The sequence below is a fragment of the Lycorma delicatula genome, chromosome 6 (assembly GCF_047948215.1).
Source record: "Lycorma delicatula isolate Av1 chromosome 6, ASM4794821v1, whole genome shotgun sequence".
NCBI lineage: Eukaryota > Metazoa > Arthropoda > Insecta > Hemiptera > Fulgoridae > Lycorma > Lycorma delicatula.
The window spans coordinates 165186905-165213322 of record NC_134460.1 but is presented as its reverse complement, the minus strand read 5'-3'; the positions used below and the strand labels follow the sequence as shown (position 1 = coordinate 165213322).

At 32.9% G+C, this 26418-nt stretch overlaps 2 protein-coding genes across 5 annotated transcripts in view; one reads left to right on the top strand and one right to left on the bottom strand.

Annotated features, from left to right (window-relative positions):
• pip (heparan sulfate 2-O-sulfotransferase pipe) overlaps nt 1-26418 on the top strand; it is a 398529-nt gene that overhangs the window by 1251 nt on the left and 370860 nt on the right. The window lies entirely within an intron of this gene.
• LOC142326472 (putative tubulin polyglutamylase TTLL9) overlaps nt 1-26418 on the bottom strand; it is a 388004-nt gene that overhangs the window by 139454 nt on the left and 222132 nt on the right. The gene's annotated exons all lie outside the window — the stretch shown is intronic.

Here is a 26418-nt window from a genome sequence, read left to right as displayed (position 1 = left end):
CTTGTTAACACATATATATAACGAAAAAAAATTATTATTTTTTTCAAAGATGTAACATTTAAAATTTATTGTATATTATTAATAATATACTCGGGGTTGTTTACTACTTCCAGGTTTTGGAAGTCATAAATTACGTTCCTCCGGATTTTAACTCGCAGTATTAAAACAACAGGAATTCCAATTACAAAAAAATTAAACTCTAGAAATTTTTTTTTCATAATTTATTATTTATTAGGTCTATTTAATCAAATTTTTTAATTCTGTATAATTTCTTCCTTTTCGTTACAATTTAAAACCTGTTGGTTTTTCAATTTTAAATACTAACGTATTGATTAAATATAAAAAAGAAGCAACATTTAAAACCCCCTTGGTTTTTAAATTTTAAATGCCAATATACTGAGTAAGTATAAAAACAGAATAAAATATAAAAATTTTTTTCACCCTGTATTTTTTAAAAAATACTTTATTAAAAAAATAATAACAAATATCGTGATGTCTTCTTGTTCGACGGTAGGTTAAGTTTGGATACATTATTTATAATTAATTATAAGCAAAGAATTATAATATCAGTAGTGACCAATACGCAACACGTAACATAAAAAAGGCATTGTAGGGGAAAAGACCCGAAAAACATATTAGTTGTTTTGAATGAAACGTTTTCGTGCAGCTTCTTGAATGAATTTATAAAAAAAAGAAACAAAAACCCAGGAACGTTTAAGAAATATAAGTAAATTCTCTTTTATAATAGCCGCAATCACACCTTACTGTACCGCATCTATTTCAAAATTAATCGCAGCAGATTCCAACAACTGCCTTGTACACGATTAAGTATTAAAATTCTAGCTTTAAATCGATCGAACTTGTAGTGAGATATTCAACATTCTTTCTCAACAGTATTTGCCTCATCATCTTTCAAAAACCTGTTCACCAAATAAGTTGAAACTTGCTGTAATATATGTGTGTCTGTATATATATATATACATATACATATATATATATATATATATATATATATATATATATATATATATATATATATATATATGTCAACTTAGACTTGATTTTCGATCCCATCATATAAGAACGGATCGTATATAATTATTTTTATTTTTTTCAATTTGTTTAGCCTTGTTAAATAATACTGCACCGAATCGCGCCAGGTTATTCGACATACATTACTTCAATAAATAAATCTTAAAACAAGGAGAAGGCTGAATTGAAACCGTATTTAAAATATAATTGTTTTCAAAGTTTAATTTAAAAAAATTTAGATCCAAGTGTATTTGCTGTTAATGCGGGTGACGTGACAACCGGGAATTTTTTTTTTAATAAAGGTAGTCGCAAAGAATTCGACTTTAACTGTTTTTAAGGCGATTTTAACTGTTTTTTTTTAATTTCTTATATTTTAAACCCTGTTTTTCGATTTGCGGCTATTATTTTAAAAATATTATAACAGGTAGCTGTCGAATTAGGGGTCAAATAGAACCCGTATGCTTTATTGAAATATTTTTTTTTTTTAGCGACTGTACGCGACAAAATAATTCTAATGATAAATAGTAATTTGCTCAGGATGTCCAGAAAGAACCTATTTTATTAAGAAGTTTGGTTTTTAAAGTATTTTGATCGCAAAAAATTTCGGTTTTCAGATTTCAACGGAAATATCCATTTTGACATCCCTGAATTCATTTCGATCAATTCGGTGCGGCTTGTGTACGTATCTCGCACGACTCGAAAACGATTAGCCGTAAAACGTTGAAATTTTTTATGTAGCGCTGTTGTAACATCGTAGTTGTGCACCTTCCCTTTTGATCGCAATCGATTGGACCAAAAGCGTTCAAAAAAAGCCCAAAATGCAAAATTTTTGGATTTTGAACTTTTTCTTTACCGGAGTAATAAGCCCTCATCGAGAGATATATCGTAATACAACGATATATCGTAATCGGTACTTATTTTCATCGGTTCCACCGTTATAGTCAAATAAAATTTTAATTAATGAAATATTTGGATCTTATAAGGGGATGGCACATCGGCGAGAATTCGACTTGATTTCCTTCTTTTTTTTTAATTTAAATATTTTCATTTATTAAAATTATTAACGTGCGATTGTAAAAAAAATTATTACGATAAATAATAATTCAATAATAAAAATCTTTTTAAAAATGTAATAAAAAATATAAATATATTAAAGATATATGTAATTTAATAATCGTACAAGGAAGTCAAGCGATGTCCACATCAGATTTTTTTTTTAATTGTACTCTTATTATTTGATAATTTTGAAAATAAAAGAATTTTTTTTATCAAAGGCATGAAAATCAAACCGAAGTTTTTCTGAATATTTTTATATTTTGCCGTACGTACTCTAAATTTTTTTCAAAATTAAACTTTTAAAAATCCTGTGACGTATTTAAAATAAAAACGTGTGAAGTGCAAAGCTGGAAAAGTTATACAACCCTTTGCCGGTTTTTTTTTTATCCGTATATCTCAAGATGTAATATTTTTTGCAGTATTTAATCATACACAACACAGTTTTAGCGACGTAATAAATTTTTTCTTTGCCGACTATTAAAAAAGAAACTAATAATAGTTATAATAACCCGCCGGGTTTGTCTAGGCGTAAAACTAGAAACGTAAATCAGCCGATTTCGAAGTCGAAGGTTCTACGGTTCAAATCCCAATAAAGGTTCCTTTATACGGATTTTAATACTACATCGTGAATACCGATGTTCTTTGGTAAATTAACCGCACGTCTTAGGAACGGTCGGCCTGAGCCTGTTCAAGACTAAAACGGTACTGACTTAAATTGTTGATACGATCGCGAATGAAAATTTTAAAAATATTAATCCAGTAAAAATTAAACAAGGTCGTGTACAATTATAAAACAAGTACTTGTTGTAGATCGATGACTTTTAAAAAACGTCAGCGTGACATTTTAACAAAAATTCATTACGATTTTACTACATGTATTTATTTATTTTATGTTTTTTTTTTAAACATTTGTAAATAAAATGAAGCGGTAACAAAAATCTTTTTTAAAAAGAGGGGATTATAAAAAACTAAAGTTACTTGTTCGAAATAATATATAGCGACTGTTTCATCGAAATATTATATAATTAAATTTTGATAGAAAAGAAGAAGAAAACCATATGACTTCTGATGGCGGAATTTTTCCAGCCCGAAACAACTACGTAATTTTACTAGTATTAAATCGTATTTTTAAATACACTTTTATTAAAAAAAAAAGCATTATACTAGAAAAAAGTTTCTGTTTTCTTCCACAACGGTTATTTTTTACGTTACGTATTAATAATCGCTAATGTTATAACGATAATTATATGGTATTTGGAGATATTTGCAGAAAGATTATTAATATAATGTAACCAGATTTAACCTACGCTCACTTCGCTCGCTAACGGTCGCTCTCTAGCCAAGGTTAATGAACAAAGCGAGCGTAGGTTAAGTTTCGCTTATAATTATACGGTTTTGGAGGTATTTGCGGAGAAATTGTAAATTTAATCCGACCAAACTTAACCTAAACTCGCTAGTCGAGGTTAGCAAGCAAAGCGAGGTAAGTTAAGTTCGGTTAGATTATGTTTATAATTATAACACGAGCGATTACTAATACGTAATACGTAACGTAAAAAAAAATTGATGTAGACACCGCATGACTTCCTTGTACGCCTATTAAATTACATATAGGCGTTTTCAAAAGTACATAAAATTTTATTTCATTAATAAGTTCTGATATTTTTCATTTTTTGTTATTGTTATTATTAAATTATTATTTATAGTAAATTTTTTTTACGATCGGTGGTCGATAATTATTAATAAATCGATATATTTTAATTTAAAAAAAAGTTGAAAAAAAGGAGATGAAGTCTGAATCGAACCGATGTGCCTTCCTCTTTCTTGTAAGATCAAAATATTTCATTAGTTAGAATTTTATATGCTATAACTCTGGAACCGATGAAAATAAGTACCGCTTATGATATATCGTTGAAACGCTCTCGGCGAGGGTTTATTACTGCGGTTAAGAAAAAATTTAAATTTTGGATTTTGAAAATTTTTTGGACGCTTTTGATTCAGTCGATTACAATCAAAAGGGGAGATGCGCAACTACATGTTACAACAGTTTTAAATCTAAACTCTCAACATCCTACGGCTAATCGTTTTTGAGTTATGCGAGATACCTACGTATGTACGTACAGACGTCACTCCGAAACTAGTCAAAATTAATTCAAGGATGGTCAAAATGGATATTTCCGTTGAAATCTGAAAATCGATTTTTTTCACGATCACAACAATACTTCTTTTACTTCGTACAAGGAAATAAAAAACCAGTAATAACTTAATTTTAAGAAACGTAATAAAGTCTTCTTTTGTACTCGTCGCATTACAATCGTACTTTACTGTACCGCATTTAAAAAAAAAATTCTCTTATATCAAAATTAATGTTCGGCAGATTTCAACAATCGCCTTGTAAACCGTCAGTACTTACTAGCATGTCGGGTACACAACAGCCGACTTCCTCCAGCTAGGATAGAAAAATAAAATATAATTTTTTTTCCTTCAGAAATTTTCAATTTTCATTCCGACGTTATCGTTAACCAAAACCGAATCGACATAATTGTTTTCTAACTTTTCTTCTCCCTTAACATGAACTCGCTTATTTTTACGGTTCCTATAAAAACCTGTACGTTACTTTTTAATATCTCATCTATCGATCGGTGTATAAATCCATGCGAAATTTAAAATTATAATATATATTAATTCGACACGAATCCAGAATTTTAATTTATTTAAAGAAACTAATATTTTAATCGAGAAATTCAAATACTTTAATTTAATAATGCCTTGTAAAGGCATTTTGTATGCATTTAAATACATATCTCAGGGGTGGTCGACCTGAGTCTGTTCCAGACTACATGTTTACCGGTACATTTACACTAGTTTGACCGCTATGAAATCCGATTCCGGAACTCGGCTATGATACCGATTTTAATGTCTCGATCAAATTATGATTTCAAATCGGGTCTTTTTTGCTTCTCATTATGACGATTCAAAAAGTATAATTTTTGTGCATCGACTCATTTGAAAGTTACTAAACTATTTCCCAAAAATACTAAATTTTACATTATTGTTATAAAATAACAGCTGATTATTTAACAAAATACATTTTATTTGTAGAATAATATCGGATATGCGCTCAACATATTTGTTGTTATATCAATCCGTTTGGATATAGCCTGTTTCGGTTACACCATCGCCTACACACTCCTCCACGCCTCTCTGTCTCAAGCCTTCCACTGCCGGTTGATTCCGGCAGCCCGTTTGATTTCTTTATCCCGACGTTCTGCGGGTCTTACTCCTGGCAGACCAGTCCAGCACCAAAGCCGTCCGACGGCCATCCTCTCTCCTTGTAAAGTGCCCTTCCCGTTGCCGCTTTAGGTGTTTTATAAAATAAAGTCGCCACGTTAGGTCGAAATTATTATAGATAAGAAAACTTGCAGAGTATATAATTTTTTTTAAGGTATTTAAAAAAAATGACTGTTTTCATTAGAAACATTTTATCTTTTCTACGTCTAAGTTCCTTTTGAATTACGCTATTACAAAGCGAGAGGTAAAATAAAAAGTCGAGCGATATAAAAAAGTGGAAATAAATTGTTTTCGATAAGCGCTGTGAATTACACAAATCTAAATTCCTTGATTTCATTCTTTCATATGGCCGAAATAGTTTTTTCCTTAATCATTCCGTTAAACGAAACAGTGTATTCCAAGTCCCCCATTTTTTTATTTATTTATTTATTTTATGAAAGAGCGGGCATCAACAGTTACGATTATTAGCCCGGTGGAAATCGGTAGCGTATGAAATGATACCGTGCCGTACCGGGATTCGAACGCGGGATCTCGCACGAAATGCCGAGACGCTACTTACTTTGTCACGGAGGTTGGAAAATCCCCCCTCAACTATTTACGTCTCTTTCGCTGAATATATCTTTGTTTTGCCGAGGCACAAATTTGTCTCGATCGTTGTAATACGGTGAGGCCAAATTTATATTTCACTTTTAAGTAGATTAAGTATATTTTATAAAAAAGCTACCTATTGTAACGGGTACCTTGATTCGACTTCCGGAAAATTTAGACATATCTTTGCGTTTCACATCTCCCAGACCCCAAAACCATCGTCAGTTCAAACGTTTATGTATACATTTATATATATATTTCACTTTCTTGTGGACACAATAACTACCGTAATTTTGCGCCGATCGCTTTTAAATTGATACATAAAGTATAACGACCAAACATCTCGGTCGAGTTCGTTAATGAGAAAAATCGGACTACGGGGTTGGAAATGGAGGAGCTTTTTCGAAAAACCAAAATATCGCTATAACTTTCTTATCGAGTAAAATAGCGCATTTGTTTAAAGTTCTTACTATTCTTCTGACGAGGGCCTAAAACTTAATCTAAGTAAAGTTTTTTGATATCGCCATCATTAGCTCAGCGGAGTGGAAAAATTTAGGTTTTGAAGACAAAAAATATCATACTTCCCTTAATAGGCGCAGTCGGTTTAAAGTGTTCGTCAGTTGTCTAAACGTTACCTAAAACTTTTGTCTGTAACAATTTTTGATGCGATCAACCCTTACAGCAAGGGACGAACAAATATTTGCTGGAATTTTAAGAAGATCGGGTTTGTCGTACGCTAAACACGCGAAACGTTTTTCACACGCAACCGTTGTCGTATCGAGTAAATTTGAAATTTTCCTTAACTTTAAGGTGGAAATGTTGTTTATCCCCTACTTAGCACCGGTAAAATCTATCTCAGTCTTCCAGCGTGCCGAAAGGGATTTTATTTTAAACGGGTACTCACACAGATTTTAAAATATAATGAAATTCTGTGTAGAGAATGTATAAATTAAGGGATAAAATACGGGAAAAACATTTGTCAAGTATTACTGTTTTTGGCTGTTAGATTACCAAAATTATTCTAAATATTTTTATTTTCACGTCCTTCATGGTGGAATCAGAATAGCCTGTCGCTTCGCCTAGAGGTATCGTGTTCGAGTCACGGTTCGGTATCTGAATTGTTTTTCTCTACGAATTCATTATCGTCTATCATATTGATTCTTTTTTGGCGTTGAAACGGCGTTAGAGTTTAAATTATTAAACGAATATTTACCTAAACCGTAAAATATACATTTCATTCAGAGGGTTAATTTAGTATAGGAATTCTGAAATAATTTTTCATCAGTTAGACATAGAAAAATAAAAATAAACGATCGCACCTATTTTTTATTTAATTTATTTTCCGGGATATATCTTTTCGATAAAAACTACATATTTTTCGGTATCAGACAACAAACTCCCAAGTTCCCGTTGGAGGTATCTAAAAAACTTAAAAAATAGAAAGAGTAGGTTTGTAAACTTCGTTTTGGAACGCATTAAAAAATAAAAAATTTGAAGTAAAAAAACGGAGTATGACGACAACCCTAATGAAAATGTCGGATATTCTATCTTTTTTACAGCTAGTTTCAAAAGTAGTCTACCAAAACATAAAACGTTTAAGGTTTGTGTATTTTTTAAATTTTATTCTACGGTTTAATTGTATTTAGGGATTGTCACATTTTACGAATTTGCGTGTGTGTGTATGTATATCTGAAATCTGCATTTCAGATAATTTTATTTGATACCCGAATCGTTATTAAGTATAAAAAAATGTTGATTTTTTGGTTTGTAGAAAATGATGAAAACCGTCTACGATGTTTTGTAAAAAATTGTTTCATAAGTATCGGCATTATAGAAAAATAAGTATAACTATTCTTAAATTACACCGATACAAACGAAAAGATATGCCATCCAAAAATATTACATTAATGTATATAGTTGTGTAATATATATTTTTAAATAATATATATATATATATATATATATATATATATATATATTTTTTAATTATTAGATCTATTATTGTGTAAAAATTCTTATTTAATTTGATACTGATTTACAATACTAGAATTAACAAGAAATAAAAAGAATTAATATTTAATCGAACCGAACGTAAAGTGGAGGACATGAAAACAGACGCGTAATTAAAGACCAATTTTCTGCCGTAACTCGGCTATTTGTAAACCGATTTAAAAAAATAAATATCATTTTGTTCAAAATAAAAGGCGAAATATTTTAGCGTAACATAAATTTTGATAAAGCTAATATTTACGGAGATATAACGGATTGAAAAATAAAAATGGCCGCCATTTTCTAATTTGCGACGTTATTTAAGTCATGATTTTTTTCCTAATTTTAAAACTTTATTACAAAGACGCTTACCAAATATGAATGTGATTCGTCTATCCGAACTTGAGATATAAGTTATTATATAAAAATAACTTTTAATTGATATGGGGAGAACGAAGGAGAGATTGCCATTTTTCCTACGGATATTTTTTGTTTAGTTTACAAGTAGAATCCGAAAAAAGTATAGCCAGACCACAATTTTAGAAACACCCAGTATATATATATATATATATATATATATATATGCTGGGTATATGGCTTCCAAGTAAGCTGAAAGATCTAGAGTACGGTAAGGTGGATTATATTAATCGATTATTTATTTTCATTTAACATATCAACAGTAGTTGAGGAATCGTTTGATAAAAATGTAATTTGGTCGAGTTGATCGCTAGAACTCAAATGTTATATTAAGAATATAAATTTTTTGTCGATTACTTTAATACTACATCGCTTTTAAAATAATTACATCAAGCGTCAATACGGAACAAAATTAGTCGTTAAATATTTTTATTATTTTTGCATTCGTACTCTAAATATTGCAAAATCGAGTCGTTAATTTCTAAAAAGCTTATGGCTTATTTGAAATAAAAATATGTTACGGGAAAACCGGGAAAGTTATTTAACCTTTCCTGTTTTTTTATTAATATCCTACATAAATTTTTGAGGGTTAACTGACAGAACTATTTTTCTGTCGATTATATTATCCTTTTATCTCCTCATTAAAATTCAAGTAAAAGCATTTTCAAGGACGTAACAATAATAATAAAAGTATAAATTATTTAACGTTTATTACGTTTTACATTTTCCCATTTGATTAATCAAATAAAAATAATTGTTTACTGATAAACAGGTACTTAGATGTTATTTTAAATTATAAACGAGTTATATAAGCTTAAATATAGAGTATTAATAATAAAAATGATTTCAAAGTAACCCATTAGGGCAATATAAAAGAAGACGAGCCAGAAGAAAACAGGTTCTGACCTTGATCGTGAACCGCGGTCACTAGGATTTGTGCTTGACCTTTAAACTTCTTTACACTTAGCTGTTTTTATTGTTATAATACTTAACTGGGATTTCCTAATAGATGCTATTTTTATTTATAATTATATATGCATGTTTGGTCAAGAAATCTAATATATAGATGTTTTATATAAAATTCATTACAAACAACAAAATAACGGATATACCTAAGAATTTTTATATTATTTAATCCCTTTTTATAGGTTACAAGAAGCTGTTAGTAAAATTTTTTTCGTTCTTTTTTGTGATTAATAATGAAAACATCAAAAAAAACTTCTTGACCTCATTATTACTAACCGTTCATTATTGCGATGCGGTCACGTAAATTTATAACAGGAAAATTACATATATTCCACCTCTTTTGCTTTAAGTATTTTAATAAAAAATTAATCCAGACAACAAACAAAATACTCATTATACTTGATCTCTTCTAAATTATTACAGTTTTTCTCTCTCGCGATCTAGCCTTCTTGACGGACTACGCAAATATTAGTTTCTAAATTTACATTTTTTTTTTGCTAATAGACTCATTTATTCAGAGTTCTTTTTTCTCTCTGGGCTTCATCTTGGCGTCTTCTTTCGCTTGTAAAGATTCTGATGTTGTTCTGGTGTTTTCTGTATTCTGCTCTGTTGTTGCGTAATTTATTTGTGATATTGAGTTTGTTTAGCAGCTCTTGAATTAAGCCACCGGGTCGGTCTAGTGGTGAACGCGTCTTCTCAAAGCAGCGGATTTGGAAGTCGTAAGTTCCAGCGTTCAAGGCCTAGTAAAGTCGGTTATTTTTACACGGATTTGAATACTAGATGGTGGATACCGGTGTTCTTTGGCGGTCGGGTTTCAATTAACTCCACATCTCAGAAACGGTCGAACTGAGACTGTACAAAACCGTACTTCATCCTCTGAAGTATTAAAGTATTATCTGAAAGGTAACTACCGGAGGCTAAACAAGAAAAAAAGAAAAAAATAGTTTTTGAATTGTTCAAATCCTAATAAAGGCTTTTATACGAATTTGAATACCAGATCGTGAATTCCGGTGTTCTTTGGTGGTTGGGCTTCAATTAACCGTCGACCTGAAATTGAACAACACTACACTTTACTTACACTCGTACGTAACATCCTCATTCATCCTCTGAAGTAATACCTGACGGTGATTCCTGGAGGCTAAACAGGAAAAAAGGGGGGAAAATAGCTCTTGAATTGTTTCGGTAAAGGGGTAAATTAGTTTTGAAGTTTATCATTTTGGTATAGATTTCTTTGATCCACCTTTTTCTGTTATCCATATTTTTTATGTATCCTTGGAAATTGAGTTTTTATCTGATGATAGTCGAGTAAATGTCTTCTATGAGTTCATATATATATTTTTTTTTTATGTACATTCTTCTGTAGCCTTCTTTTGTTTTCAAAAGCCCGTACATTATTCTTAGTATCTTCATTTCTATTTTGAAAAAGGTTTTTTTGTTCTGTATTTAGTGAGAATGTTACTGGTCCACGAAGTAATACCGGTTTGATGACTGTAGTGTACTTTCTCATTTTGGCTTTTCTTGTGTAGATTTCTGACTGTGTTCGTTAGTTTTTCCGACTTCACCTTTCTATCTTGGAGTGGCGTTTTGTCTAAAACATTGACGGTTATTATTTCTCCTAGTCGAATCTTTTTTGCGGTTTTGATTTTGCCGTACTTAGTCTCTACTTCTTTTCCTGTATTTCTGGCTACACCGTTGGACATTATTTCTGTCTTTTGGACTAATATTTGTATTTCTTTCTTTTATTTATTATAATCTATTATTATTCGTTTACGCAGATACGGAGTGTACTTTATTCTCTACCTCGTACGATCAAATCTTGAAATCTGCACAAACATTTTTTTCTTTACCTCTTCCATCTTCTACGTAAATATGATTCTTCTTTTAATAACAGCTTTTGATTTAATTTGACCGGCTGAAAACCATGTGAAGCGACATTTTGCGTTCATTTCACTTCTTTTGGGAGTTTTCTTTTCTGGTCTTCGATAGTTTTTCATTCTTTCGCGTTGTTTTTTGTCGTCTCTCTCCTGATCAAACGTTGTCGGTTTCTTTTTTCTCTCCTTTTTTTGAAACCTTTCAAATTTTGTACCGTTATCTCTAACGTCGATAGAGATGGAAAACGTTGTTTTCTATCTTATAATATTTCTTCAGTATTTTCATTTTTGGTAGATCCTTTGGAAGCATCCTGACCCCCCGTAGAAGAAGACACCCGTTTTGTGACGATCAGGTCGCCACCTGACCCCCTCCGTTCCTAGCCCTGATGGTCTTTACAGAAGTTCGTCTTTTAGACCATCTAAATTTGATAACACAATACAGAAGTCGGTTTGGCCTCTGTCAGGATGCCCCGTGCAAATGCTTCAGCAGACGTTTCTATCGATGTATTTACACACAATAAAGTTCATTGATTTACGTTTTATTGTCAATATAGCGGATGATTTGTTTTACGAGCCTGTTATTCACTTATTCTTATAAGGAGGCCGAAAAATTTGACTATTTCTTTTTTGATGCAATATAAGATTTTCTTTTTATTACTTCTTTTATTCGTTTTTAACTATTTTTATCGGTTCCAGAATTTTTCTCAAGATATTCCTTTTTTACGCGACTGCTCAAAAATGTGTTTATATATTTAGAGTGTATGTTTTTTTACATATAATGTATGTTTATATATATGCATAAAAACATGTGCATATGAATTGGCTAATTCATATACATTCATTTAGGACTTGAAGAAATCTTTGATACTGGTCATGAATTCTATGTTTTTGAAGGAAATTTTAAGCCCAAATTTCTCTGCGATTTCTTTTTGGTGGTTTACTTGTTCCGCTGCCGTTACAAGATTCTCCGAGAAATTTCACTATTTTCGGCAAAAGTCAGTTTGTTAATTCCAATTTTTTTTTCAATCTCTGGTCCATTCTGTTTGATAGTATATTTCAATTTCTTTCATCTTCTTTTCTCATTTTCTTATTGCTTTGTCTAGGACACAGTTAAAAACATTTGGTGACAAATCATCCCCTTGTCTTTGTCTTATTTCAATTTTGAATTCTTCTGACAATTCTCTTATGAATTTTACTATAGATTAATTCATTTTTTTTTTAGTTATTAATTTATTCTAGCGATAAGGAGCAAGCTACGGTATAAAAATTGAAAAATTCGGTATAAAGTTATAAATTATTAAGGAAAAAAAATTGTTAACGGAACAGGAAATTGTATGTTATGATCTAATTTAGTTAACTATATATATATATATATATCTTTTTTTTAACTTATTACTGTAACAAGAATATAAAAATTAAAGATATGAATGGAATTAGAGTGGAATAAAATGACAAGAGAATTAACTATTACGTGTATGTACGGATTGTAACGGTCACTGCTAATACTGTAATAATGATATTATTGCTATAGTGTTTATGGAATTTAACCACAAAATGACTAATCTGTCTATCGTAGTATAAAAAATGTTTAGTCCATTATCAGATAAAAAATAAATAAATATGATATGTTTAAAACGTTTTTTCTTTTCTTTTAATTTTATTCCGAATGGAAATTATAAAAAAAATTACTGCCCTGTTATTATTTTTAAAAACACTTTGAATTGTGCGTCTCAGATGGATGTTACATTGCTGATCAAGGGAATAGAATTCCCATTAATGATATTGCGAGCATTTCTAATGCCAATAAAACTAAATTTTCGCTTGTTTTTGTTTAACGTACAAAAATAGGCTAAAATATCATAATCAGGCGTCCGTAAGCATGAATTGTATAAATCGACAGAAGATATTTAGAAAATTAAATATTAACTCCTCCTTGTGTCGTTTATATTTACGAACGGGCAATCTTTGGTAAAAAGAACGGTCAATTATTCTTAAAAAATATTAATTACCGCTTTTAAGAAACCAGACAACGGAACTATCGGTACTTTTTCGGAATCCGGCAGCCAGTTTTTTTAGATTTCTTTTAATACTTGAAAATAGCTTGTTTATAAGCATTATTACTTATAATTATAATCTAACCGAACTTAACCTAAGCTAGCTTTATTCGCTAATCTTGAGTAACGAGCGAAGGTTAGCGAACGAAGCGAGCATAGGTTAAGTTTGCTTAGTTATATTGTTCTTTCTCGGAATCCGACGTTTCAAATTCTCACCGGTTAAAAAAAAAGAAAAGTGGTACAGCCAGTTTAAAAAAGTAAATACCGAATTATTTTCTTATAACTGAACGCAATACTTAGAAAGGGCATTATTATACTTCCTTTCCCGTTTTAATAAATTGCCCGAACTATTTAAAAAGGTCTTCTGTGTCTTTTACGGAAAAATATTTTTCTGTCGATGAATTTTTAAATTATACTACTTAAAAACCAGAAATAAAAATCGCTTTATCTGCATCCCATTCAACGCGTATAAATACGTGCTAAAAATAATTTTCAATAGCGGTTTCTGAAATATGAATTATTTCTTAATAATTATTATATTTAATTTATTTACCTTTACTTTATTTCGTGTGTTTGTATTTATATAATTAATATGGACACTTTTTTGAAATTTAACACATCTAATAAACACATCTATTTTTTGTGTTATAATTTGATTTTACACGACTGCCCAAAAAGGAGAGTAATATTTTTAGGGTATGTATATGTATATTTTTCCCCCCTTAGGGGGGAAAAACGCAGGTCAACGGCTGAACCGATTTATATGTATGATGACCCCGCCTTGGAATCCTTACGTTACCGGGAGTGTCATAGACTATATATATATATATATATATATATATATATATATATATATATATATACAGAGTGTTTCTAAAATGGTGGCTGGCTATACTTTTTCGGATTCTACTTGTAAAAATAAACAAAAAATATCCTTAGGAAAAATGGCGATTTCTCCTTTGTTCTCCCCTTGTCCAACATTTGGTTATTTTTACATAAAAAATATGTCAAGTTCGGATGGACGAATCGCATAAATATTTGTTACCGATTACGTATGTATGTTTGTTCCACCGTAGCAGCTCAACGGTCGAAACAAATTTAGATGTATGACTCCTCGTTGGAATCCTTACTTTACGAGGAGTGTCATAGGCTATATTAATATAGCCTAATTTATAATATATATATTATATATATGTACACATATTTACAAAAACTATATGTACCGGTGGAGATTTACCGGTTGAAACGTAAACTTTAATGAATTGAATTAATGAACTGTGAGCCTCTATTACTGTGCGAGCTTGGTTTAAACTGAACGATTCGAATCGATCGAACGAATAATATTACAAAAATAATAAAATTAAATTTACGTTAAATAAAATAAAATAATACTAAATAAATTTAATTAATTTCTGTTTAACGGGCTTCCCGTGTGGATTACGTTTGAGGCTACAACGGTGGTAAAGCGATGTCAACACCTCGTGCGAGGCTAAATCAATCGCCATCAATCGGTAACAAATGGGATGTCCCTGGGCCGCTGTTTTGGAAGGTGCAATGGACTTATCTTATAATATCTCTGCAAATAATCGTACGGTTTTAAAAATTCAAACAGGGTATTTTTTAAGACGTTGAAGGCTATCTTTTGCACGCATCAGGTACACTTTCGATCTAACAAATCACGGTTATTCGAAAATGTTATATCTTCACGACCGATCTTCTGATTTTCAAAATTGAAACGAGGTATTTGCTAATGTAATACAAAATCATGATGGAACCTGAAGAACAAAACGTTTGTCAGCGATGTTTTTATTTCGGTATTTAACTTTTAACAGTTATTTCTTGCAATACGTATCGTTCTTCTTATATTTACGTGATCTATATAATATATTATTACGTACCGATCAGAATAAAGATTAATTTATTTATAATAATTTTATCAAACTTGGTCCGTCGGTACGATTATATAATTGCGATTAAAAAACCCGCTTATCAACAATTTTTTTTTACGCGTCCAAGCGCTTTCGGAATAGAATTCTATCATCAGGATCTTAAAAATGTATATTATATTCTTAATAAAACTAAAACTTCGTTGTCATATGTAAATTTATTTTTGTAAAGTATATAGAATATAACAGCGGTCGACAGGTGTTTAAAATTGGGCCGATTGTCCTGTCATTATGAATAATATTTATCATTTATATCGTTATGACGTAACGGTAGAGACATTCATAATAACAAGATGACACAATTTTAAACACATGACGACCGATGTTATATTTTATATAATTTACATATGACAACGAAGTTTTGGGTTTGTTAAGAATTTAATATATATTTTTAAGTTCCTGATGATGGATTTGTATTCCGAAAGCGCTTGAACGCGTTAAAAAAATTTTTTTGGCGAGTGGGTTTTTTAAATTATTAATTTATTTATTTATCTTTGTGATGTATCGGAAGTTGTGTTCTCTTTACCGAATGTATAACTATGAGCGGTTTAAGGTGTATTTGCTGATAACGTTGTGTTTGCTTAATTTTTAACGTTTGTTAATATCTATCTTTACGGTTATAATTTGTAGATATACATTATGGTATATAAGAGAATCTTTGAAAACCGGCATAAATTTTGCAAGTCAGAATTTTCATAGATCTTGGTGTTTTATGACCCTCTGCGCAAATTTTAGCATTTACAAAGTTCATGTGGATAATGCACGTCGACGTATTTTTCTAAAAATATCTTAAGGCTCCTTTGACCGATCTTGAATAAATTAGGCAGATCATTTCTATATATAAGAAATTTTTGCCGTTTAATTTTGGTCGCGATTGGTTGTGGAGACGAAGCAAATTTATCTAATATTTATGTAAAATTTTGAGATACGTACCTATAAGATTCCCTATTTTTCCTTCGCCGGGAAAATTATGCAACTTATATTAACTTACCGGCTTTTTACTCTACTGCCAAAAAAGGAGAATAGTGTATGTATGTATGTTCCACCGTAGCGGTTCAACGGCTCAATCGATTTAGTTGTATGACTCCGCGTTGGAATCCTTACGTTACCGGGAGTGTCATAGACTATATAAATATGTATATAGGTTTGTTTACTTGTTAATCATAGGGCCACGAAAAATCATACATACGATTCTAAATCGATAATCGATAGTATTTTCAGTATCGATTTGTTTGTATCGAAAATAGTTGTGTTTTCAGATCTACTACGATACTGAATGAATGAATTACGATAGTAAATTCTATTAATTTATTTCCACGACGCCGTCTTATCTTTTCTTTTTTCTGTTTAGCCTCCGGTAACCACCTTTCACATAATTATTCATAGGATGAACGAGAACGATATGTATGAGTGTAAATGAAGTGTAGTCTTGTATAGTCTCGGTTCGACCGTTCCTGAGATGTGTGGATAATCGAAAGCCAACCGCGAAAGAACACCGGTATCCACGATCTAGTATTCAAATCCGTGTAAAATTAACCGACTTTACTAGGATTTGAACGCTGGAACTCTCGACTTCCAAATCAAATGAGTTGGGAAGACGCGTTCACCGCTAGACCGACCCGGTGCGTCAGTGTCTTATCCTACCCTACTAAAAAGCATTTGTATGTGTGTCTGTGTATGCGTCCGTTTCCCTTAAAACCCCGATTGTTAATATATATATATATTTCGTGGCGGTCAGGTGCATACTTGTTAGGTATTATTACGTATCTATATATATGCCAAATACATTTTAATAATATATTTTTGCTTCCTTGTACGAAGTAGAGGAAGTATTTTGATCGCGAAAAATTTCAATTTTCAGATTTCAACGGAAATATCCATTCTGACCATCCGTGAATCCATTTTGACTAGTTTCGGCGCGACCTATGTACGTACGTATATATCTCGCGTATCTCAAAAACGATTGGTCAAGAACGTTTAAATTTTGGGTTTAGGATTGTTGTAACATTTCGTTGTGGACCTCTCCTTTTGATTGCAGTCGACTTGACCAAAAACGTCTAAAAAAAGCTCAAAATCGAAAGGATTTGGATTTTTGAGTGTTTCTTTACTGCAGTAATAAGCTCTCATCGACAGAATTTCAACCGATATCATAAGTTGTAATTATTTTCATTAGTTCCAGAGTTGCAGCCAAATAAAATTTTAATTAATGAAATATTTTGAACTTACGCGGAGAAGACACGTCGGTTCGAATTCGACATCATTTCCTTTTTTTTAACTTTTTTTTAATTTAAATATATTTATTTATTAATAATTATTAACCTGCGATTGTAAAAAGTTTTATAATAAATAATAGTTCATTAATAACAATAAAAAAAACATATGAAAAAAAACCTTTTGCCCGATTCATTCCTCTGAATAAATTAACAAAACATTCTGCTGGAAAAGTTTTAAATTCCTAAAAAATATCATACAAATGCTTTAGTAAATTTTATACGTGTGGAAATATGGAATGGAAATTTTCTAGCGTATGAAAAATACATTGCTCGACCGAGATTTGAACTCTGTATCTTCCGAATGCAATTTCTATGATACACAATTTAAATTTTTTAATTTTTGATATCGCTCTTTTACAATAACTTTTTGTTTTAAATTACTAATATTTCAAGAACGGAATCCCGCTTTTGAAAAATGTAAACCGCTGGAATATATAGGTTTTTAAATTTCTCTTGAGGGAAACGTATATCTTTTACAGTTCCTACATGATGGACTCAACCGATAAAGATATCACGACACGACAGAATAATACTAATTAATACGACACGCTTTCAGTTTAAGTTGTACTTGTGCCCTAATTACGGATTTATCTAGGTTAATTTAAAATTAAAATATCTTTATCTTGAACATTGCGTGTTATATTATAATTTACTCGGTTTTTCGAAACTACCTCCTTTCTGATCTTTCAAAAAAAACTTATTTTTTAATTTTATGCTACATCGACCATTAATTCCACGGTTACATATCTGTAACTGAAGAATAGTCTGGTCTAACAAAAGATGACGGTTGACACAGAATTTATCAGGTTTTGTACGGGTGATCGCACTAGACGAACGGCAGATGTTTGCGGTAATGCAGTCAGGTCTAAGCGATCGGCACGTGGATTTATACGCTACTTCACATTCAGTTTTGTCGTTCGTTTGTCCTACAATCGATCATACAAAGGAATTCACATTTATCTACTTTGGCAGCTCACTTCATCAAAAAACGACGGTTCTACATTGCCTCTTCTATGTCATGGCGCTCACTTCCATTTCCCATCTCTTTTAAAGCTCCGTAGTCATTTTTTCCGCTTTCTCATAACATCTTTTTCTCAAGCAAATCTTCTCGGTTTTTTTAAGATATCTTTATAAAAATTTGAATATCCCTATGATTTTTTTTGCAAACATCTATGATCCCCGTCGTTCAGATGTCGCAGTGTTTTTAAATGCTATTATGTTTTTTAATGCTAAATAAAGAGTCCATTTACTTGTCGATTATTGGATTTTTTGTTTTCAAAATTCAATTATCGATACACCTTCTTCGATTTAACTACCTTCTCTCTCTTTTTTCTATTTAGCCTCCGGAACTACCGTAAGGCATTACTTCAGAGGATGATATATATGAATGTAAATAAAGTGTAATCTAGTACGGTCTCAGGTTGACACTTCCTAACACGTGTGGTTAATTGAAACCCAGCCGCTAAAGAACACCGGTATCCCCGATCTAGTACGCAAATCCGTATTAAAGTAACTGCCTTTACTAGGATTTGAACGTTAGAACTCTCGACTTCAAAATCAGGCGATTTCGATGACGAGTTAACCACTAGATCAGCTTGATGGGCTGATTTAACTACCCTCTCTTTTTCTGTTTTAGCCTCCGAAACGACCGTATTACTTCAGAGGATGAATGAAGATGATATGTATGTATGTATGTAAATGTAGTGTAGTCTTGTACGGTCTCAGATCGTCCATTTCTGAGACGTGTAGTTAATTAAAACTTAACGACGAAAGAACATCAGTATTCACTATCTAGTATTCAAATCCGTATAAAAGTAACCTTTACTAGGATTTGAACCTTACAACTCCCGAATTCGAAATTAGCTAATTCGCGATGAAAAGTTCACCGCTAGACCTAACCGGTGGGGTGAATTAATTGCCCGCTTACAATGTTTTGCACGTTAACCGTATAACATTTGATCGAATTGTACCTAGATAATTTTATTTTTTATATCGTCTTAAATCTTTCTTAAAATTCAGTAAATTTACATAATATTAACAAAATTTCAAATTAAAGCAAAACAACTACTAACAAATATTCTATTTTGCATTACGTAGATGGTAGATATTTATCTATGACGGATGGAGGTATGTAAATACATTTTATGTTCCTTGCTTCTTCTATTAACTTTGTAAAGTAAATAACAGGAATAATATATACGAGGTGTGATCAAAAAATACGGTGAATAATTTTTTATTAATAAAAGTAATAAGGTTACATAGAATTCGATTTAATCTCCTTCAAAGTACTGTCCTTGGCTAGCAATGCACTTATCCCAACGTTGACTCCATGACTGGAGGAATTTCTGGAAGGCGTCTTTCGGAAGGGCTTTCAGCTGCTCGGTCGTGGCCTTCTCAATGTCAGCAACGGTTCAAAACTTTTCCTTTAAGCACAGTTTTAATTTTTGGGAAGAGGCCAAAGTCCCATGGTGCTAAATCCGGTGAGTATGGCGGATGTGGACAGACAGGAACACTTTTTTCGGCCAAAAACTCGCGAATGAGAAGGGAGGTGTGACACGGCGCGTTGTCGTGGTGAAGAAGGATTGGTCCGTTTTTCTGGTCGCTTTCTTCGTACGTCGTTTCGCAAACGTTGCAGTACACCCTTATAAAATTCAGAGTTTACAGTTGTTCCCCTTGGAACGAACTCTGATCGCACTATGCCTTCACTAACGAAAAAACAACGAGCATGACCATGATGTTTGGATTTTGACTGACGTGCCTTTCTAGGGCGAGGAGATGAACCGGTTTTCCATTGGGAACTCTGCATTTTGGTCTCAGGGTTATAGCCATATACCCAACTTTGATCTCCAGTTACAATTTTGGCCATGAAGTCCGGATGTGCATGAAGACGACCCTTCAACTCCGAAAAATTGAAACACGATTTTCCTTCTGTTCATCACTCAAAAGTCTGGGAACCAATTTTGCACTCGCCCGTCTCATTTGCAATTCATTAGTTAAAATGCTTTGAACGGATCCGTATGAGATGTTAAGGTCTTCCGATAGCTCTCAATAGTCATTCGCCTGTTTGAACGAACCATTGTTTCCACTTTTTGCACATTTTCAACTGTTTTTGAGATTACTGGATGTGCCGCACGCTGCTCGTCTTCAACAGACTCATTTCCGTTTTTAAATCGGTCATACCACTTGTGCACAGTCTTCAAAGTTACCGCGTTATCGCCGTACACCGATTCTAACATTTCGTGAGCTTCTTTGGCACTCTTTTGCAACTTAAAACAAAACTTAATGTTAATGCGTTGTTCAAAATACATGTTGCGCGACACACGATAAACACAAACTCACTCTAGCAGCTCTGGCAGTTGACCGGCCAGCTCAAACGTGTTACAACTTGTCCCTGCCTGTCTCAATTGATCACGCTATTGGACAAATTACAGCATATGGATGTAGCGTCGGCAGTTGCCGCTATAAAAATTCATTCACCGTATTTTTTGATTACACCTCGTATATATAATTTTGTTTTGTCTTCATTCACTTGACTGATTTGATACAGCTCTCCAATCCAAGATACCTATCTAGTACCAGTAGTTTCATCTCGGTATACCCCTTACATCCTACATCCGTAACAATTTGTTTTACGTATTCTAAACGTTGCCTACCTGCATAATTTTTTCCATCTACCAATCCTCCAATATTAAAGCGAATATTCCAGGATGCTTTAATATGTAGCTTATACGTCTGTCTCTTCTTTAAATTATAATCTTTCCAAATGCTTCTCTCTTCCGCAGTTTGCCGTAACACTTCTTCATTTGTCACTTTATCCACCCGTCTGATTTTTAACATTCTCCTGTAGCACCGCATTTCAAAAGCTTCTAATCTTTTCTTCTCGGGAACTCCGATCGTCCAAGTTTCACTTCCAAATAAAGCTACGCTTCAATCATATACTTTCAAAAATGTTTTCCTGACGTTTAAATTAATTTTTGATGTAAACAAATTATATTTCCGACTGAAAGCTCGTTTCGTCTGTGCTATTCGGCATTTTATATCGCTCCTGCTTCGTTCATCTTTAGTAATTCTACTTCCCAAATAACAGAATACTTCTACGTCGATAATATATTCTCTTCCTATTCTTATATTCAGCGGTCCATCTACATTATTAGGTAGATTTCATAAAAAAGCTACCTATTTTAACGGGTACCATGTTTCGACTTCCGGAAAATATCGATATATCTTCGCGTTTCACAACCCCAGACCCAAAAACCTGTCAGTTCAAAAGTTTATATACATTTCACTTTCTTGTGGATACGATAACTGCCGTAATTTTGCGTCGATCACTTTCAAATTGATACTTAAAATATAACGACCAAAAATCTCGGTCGAGTTCGTTAATGGGGAAAATCGGACCATGGGGGTGAAAATGGAGGAGCTTTTTCGAAAAAACCAAAATATCGCTATAACTTTCTTATCGAGTAAAATAGCGCATTTGTTTTCGAAGTTCCTACTATTCTTCTGATAAGAGCTTAAAACGTAATCTAAGTAAAGTTTTTTGATATCGCCACCATTAGCTCAGTGGGGAGGGGTGGAAAAATTGAGGTTTTGAAGACAAAAAATAGCATACTTCCCTTAATAGGCACGGTACCGAATCGGTTTAAAGTGTTCGTAAATCCTCTAAACATTACATAAATTTTTTCTCTGAAAGAATTTTTGATATGACCGACTCTTACGGCAAGGGATGAATAAAATGTTGCAGGAATTGTAAGAAGATGGGGCTTGTCGTATGGTAAACATGTGAACATGTTTCGTTGTCGTATCGAGTAAATTTGAAAAATTTCTTAACTTTAAGGTGGAAATCTTTTTTATCCCCTACTTAGCACTGGTGAAATTCTCCTCCGCCTTCTGGCGTGCCGAATAGGATTTGTTTACTGCATTTCATTACTTTCGTTTTGTTATAATATTACCAAAATAATAAAAATATCATGGAGAATTTTATTCTCTATGATATAATATAGGATAAGTACATTAATTTTTGGTGTAGTAATATGTCAAATTTATATATATATATATATATATATATATATATATATATATATATATTACTAGTTATGCGTGACAAATTAACATTCCATTTTAGATTTATAGACTGTATACAAAGTTATTTATAAAAAAAATCATTACTTCCTTCTTTTTTAAAGTTTTCACTTTCGATGAAAAAAATAAATAGATAAAATAATAGACTACTTCCTTGGTTCCTTCGTGACATTTCATAAGTAGAATTGTTATATCGTTCTGTAATTTTGTCGTATACCGACATTTTTGAAAAGATAGTTTTTATATGTCGTAAACGTTTTACTACACATTAACATAAATTGATTTTTATTATTTATAAATTATTATTATTATTATTATTATCTCGTGAATCATAGGTTAGATTCCAATACGGGTTAGTAAATTTATTATTATTTAATAATTATATTCAACGTAATTACTTTTTAAATCTGTTTCTTTGTGACAACAAACAACATAATATAATGCGATAACAAGATTATCACAACTTTTCTCGGTTGGTCTACTTTTTAATTTCATAAAGTTTTCCTTGCTTAATATCATCTGTACGCGTTTTAAAACTTATCTTCTTGTTTCTATTTTTCCTTCTTTGTTTTAATTTTTTATTTTTTTTGTAAATAATTCCAAATAATTTTTGAGTTAAATTAACGTTTTTGTAGGAGGGAGGGGCCTTTTCCTCTTACGACTGCCTTAATGTTTGACTTCAAACATTATTCCACTTTTTTCATCATAAACATTTATCGAAAATCTTCTCCAACAAACATTGCATACAAAATGTAAGACTGGGTAAAGGCAGAATAGGTTTAGATCGAGCCCTATCGCAAGCTCACTAGTAGACAGTGGCGAGCCATCGCTTTGGGATAGACGAGACCAGCTTTTGTTGTCTTATTTTGCCCGTCTCAGCGGACAGCTGAATCACCCAGCTTTTGACTCGGTTCATAGGAATCCTAATTTGAGGAAGTATGAGGATCGTCCACGTTGTACTGCGCCTGTGGGTGTCCGTACACGACGTCTGCTGCAGCGTATGAATGTTGGCACTCCCCCGTTCCTTCCATCATGTCCGTGCTCGAATCCCCCGTGGAGAATAAACCGTGTGAATTTTACGTTTGATCTTACAACGTATGATACCGTATGATAACGCTACCTATTGTTTTCCAGCAGATGTTTCAGTTTCTCCTCGCCAAGTCGAACCCAGACGTGGTGGTATACACTGATGGGTCGAAACATGACGGTAACGTTGGTTGTGCTTTTGTTTTCGACGAACAGACTTATATGTTTGGCCTACCCGGTATTACGAGTGTGTTCACCGCGGAACTACTCGCTGTGGATAGGGCTCTAAGAATCGTTGGCCCTAAATATAGGAGCATTCTTATTTGCAGTCACTCGTACAGCTCTCCAGGCGTTGGAAAACCTTTATTCCGGACATCCTGTCGTCGTTGGCATTTATGATAAAATCGCAGAGTTAGATAAACGAAACAGGGGGTAGGTTTTTGATGGATCCCTAGCCACGTTGGAATTCTAGGTAACGAGAGGGCAGATTCTGCTGCGAAAGAAGCGTGTATTCAGCCTCCTTCCACCGTCCGAGTTACACCTTTGTTTTTATCAATCGTATAAAACAATCACTGCGAGCAAGGTGGCAAAATGGCTGGACGGCTGCCGTCGATAATAAACTTCGACGGATTAAAGATTCAGTGTTGCCGTGGGGCTCCTCTTGCAGGAACTCTCGTCGTCCGGCAGAGGAAGTGGTCCTCTGCCGGTTACGGTTGGGGCATACGAGGATCACACACGAATATTTAATGTCAGGAGAAAACCCACCCCTGTGCACACGATGCGACTGCCGCATGACTGTGCACCACATTCTCGTGGACTGCGTATATTATGCGGCGCTGCGTCGTCAGTTTAATATACCCAGCAGCATTCGTGATATCTTGTGCTATGATGGCGGGATTTTGGAACGGATGTTTCTCTTTTTACATAGTACTGGGTTACTCAAAGGATTTAATATACTCATGTATGTTTTTCTGTAAAGAGAGTTTTTTTTAATAATTTTAACCTATATTTTCGATTTGATTTTTTAGTTCTATGTGTTTAATTTTACTATCCGGGGAGGGGATTTTTGCACAACCCATCGGAGTCGGGTAAATTTTTTTACTTTCTTTATTCTATTATTTTAGCTATTATATTTTATCAACTTTGTCTGCGGTATTAGTTTTGGGTTTTATTTTGCCTTCTTGGTTTGTTTTAATAAATTTTTATTATATGATTAATATTACGTTTACACTTTGTGTGGTTTATTATTTTGGAGTTATTTTACCCTTTTAATAATAACTACCGGGCGATGATAACGCCCAGGCGTTTTTCGCCCACAAACAAAACAAAAAAAAAAAAGGCAGAATAAACATTTTTTTTTAAAGATTCACTGAATTACAAACATTTTATGCCTTTTTATGAAATGTAATATTTTTAATCACTTTATCTGTCGTATACTTTTTTGCCGAATGAGTTTTCGAGATACGAGTTAAAAATTATTTAGAAATAATGTTGAATATCCTTCACCTCTAAATCCGGTGGACTTTAAACTTTAGAATTTTAAATATCTTAATAAGTACTATCGTACAATTAAACTAAAGATTTTGTACAACCGTCCTGACCTCGTAGTGGAATACAGACTTCATGTGAAGGTTTTCGATTACCACGCTACCCCCTCTGTACCTAGCCCTTATGGACTTTTCCTGAGGTCACCTTCAATACCTCGGGGTTAACATCTTTCAGTCTAACCTTAGCCAGGATGCCACTGTTGCGAATGCCAGAAATGATATTCGCATCGGTGTACTAAACTATCGTGAACTCGTAAACAAAACTCATCGTGCCAAGAGTTAAATAAGACCGGCTGGAAAGCACGGTAACGAAGGAACTTAACTACCTACTCGAAATAAGCAAAAGCGAGTCGAGTTCGACACACAACACGAAACGTAAAACGTAAAGCGTAAAACAAGAACTAATAAAAACATTAAAATACAATAACTGTAACAACACTAACATTAAATGCTAAACAAAATCAACGGCAAAACATAAATAACTAGCTCTACCCGCCACGCTTTGCTGTGGCACATTGTGGTTGCACGGATGAGAAATGAGAAACAAAACAAAGCATACGTTTCATAGAAGTTTAATTTTGCAATCCTTGTGGATATACAATATTTTTTGTTTTTCCACTGTCTGCGTAGATATTAAGGGTATCTGGTTTGCCGACTCGGGAACACGCACATACAGTTGTCCATGTGAGAAGCAATCCGCATCTAAATCTAAACCATACGATTCTAAAGATTGACCTTGAGCTTTATCGATTGCGATTGCAAATGCCAATCGGATTGGGAATTGCAATCTTTTAAATTAAAATGGTGTATCGGTCGGGATTACGGGTATTCGAGGAATGAGGACATCTTCACCATTGAAAGGCCCCGTTAAAATCGTCGCTTCCACTACGTTATTCATAAATTTCTTACCTGCAAGTCGCGTGCCGTTGCAGAGTTTTGGCCGATTAATATTCCGCAATAGGATAATTGTAATTTTTTGATCGAACCGTTGATAGAATCAATCTAATGAGGAATGTTTTCCCAGGTCCTCCTGGCGCATCCAAGAAGGTCCCCCAACTCCGTCATTTATCATTTGCATTATGCGATCGTAAATGCCTTTCTGTTCACGCGTTAATTTGGGAATGTTTGATCGGACGTATGACTGAAGATCACCGATGTTGTAACTCTTTTCACGGCGTAAATCCACATCAAATGAAGCAATCGCAGCTCGGGTGGGTGCTGGCATTCCCGATCGACTAAGAACTTTATTTGCAATAGCTAAGCACTTGTCTTCAATATTTATC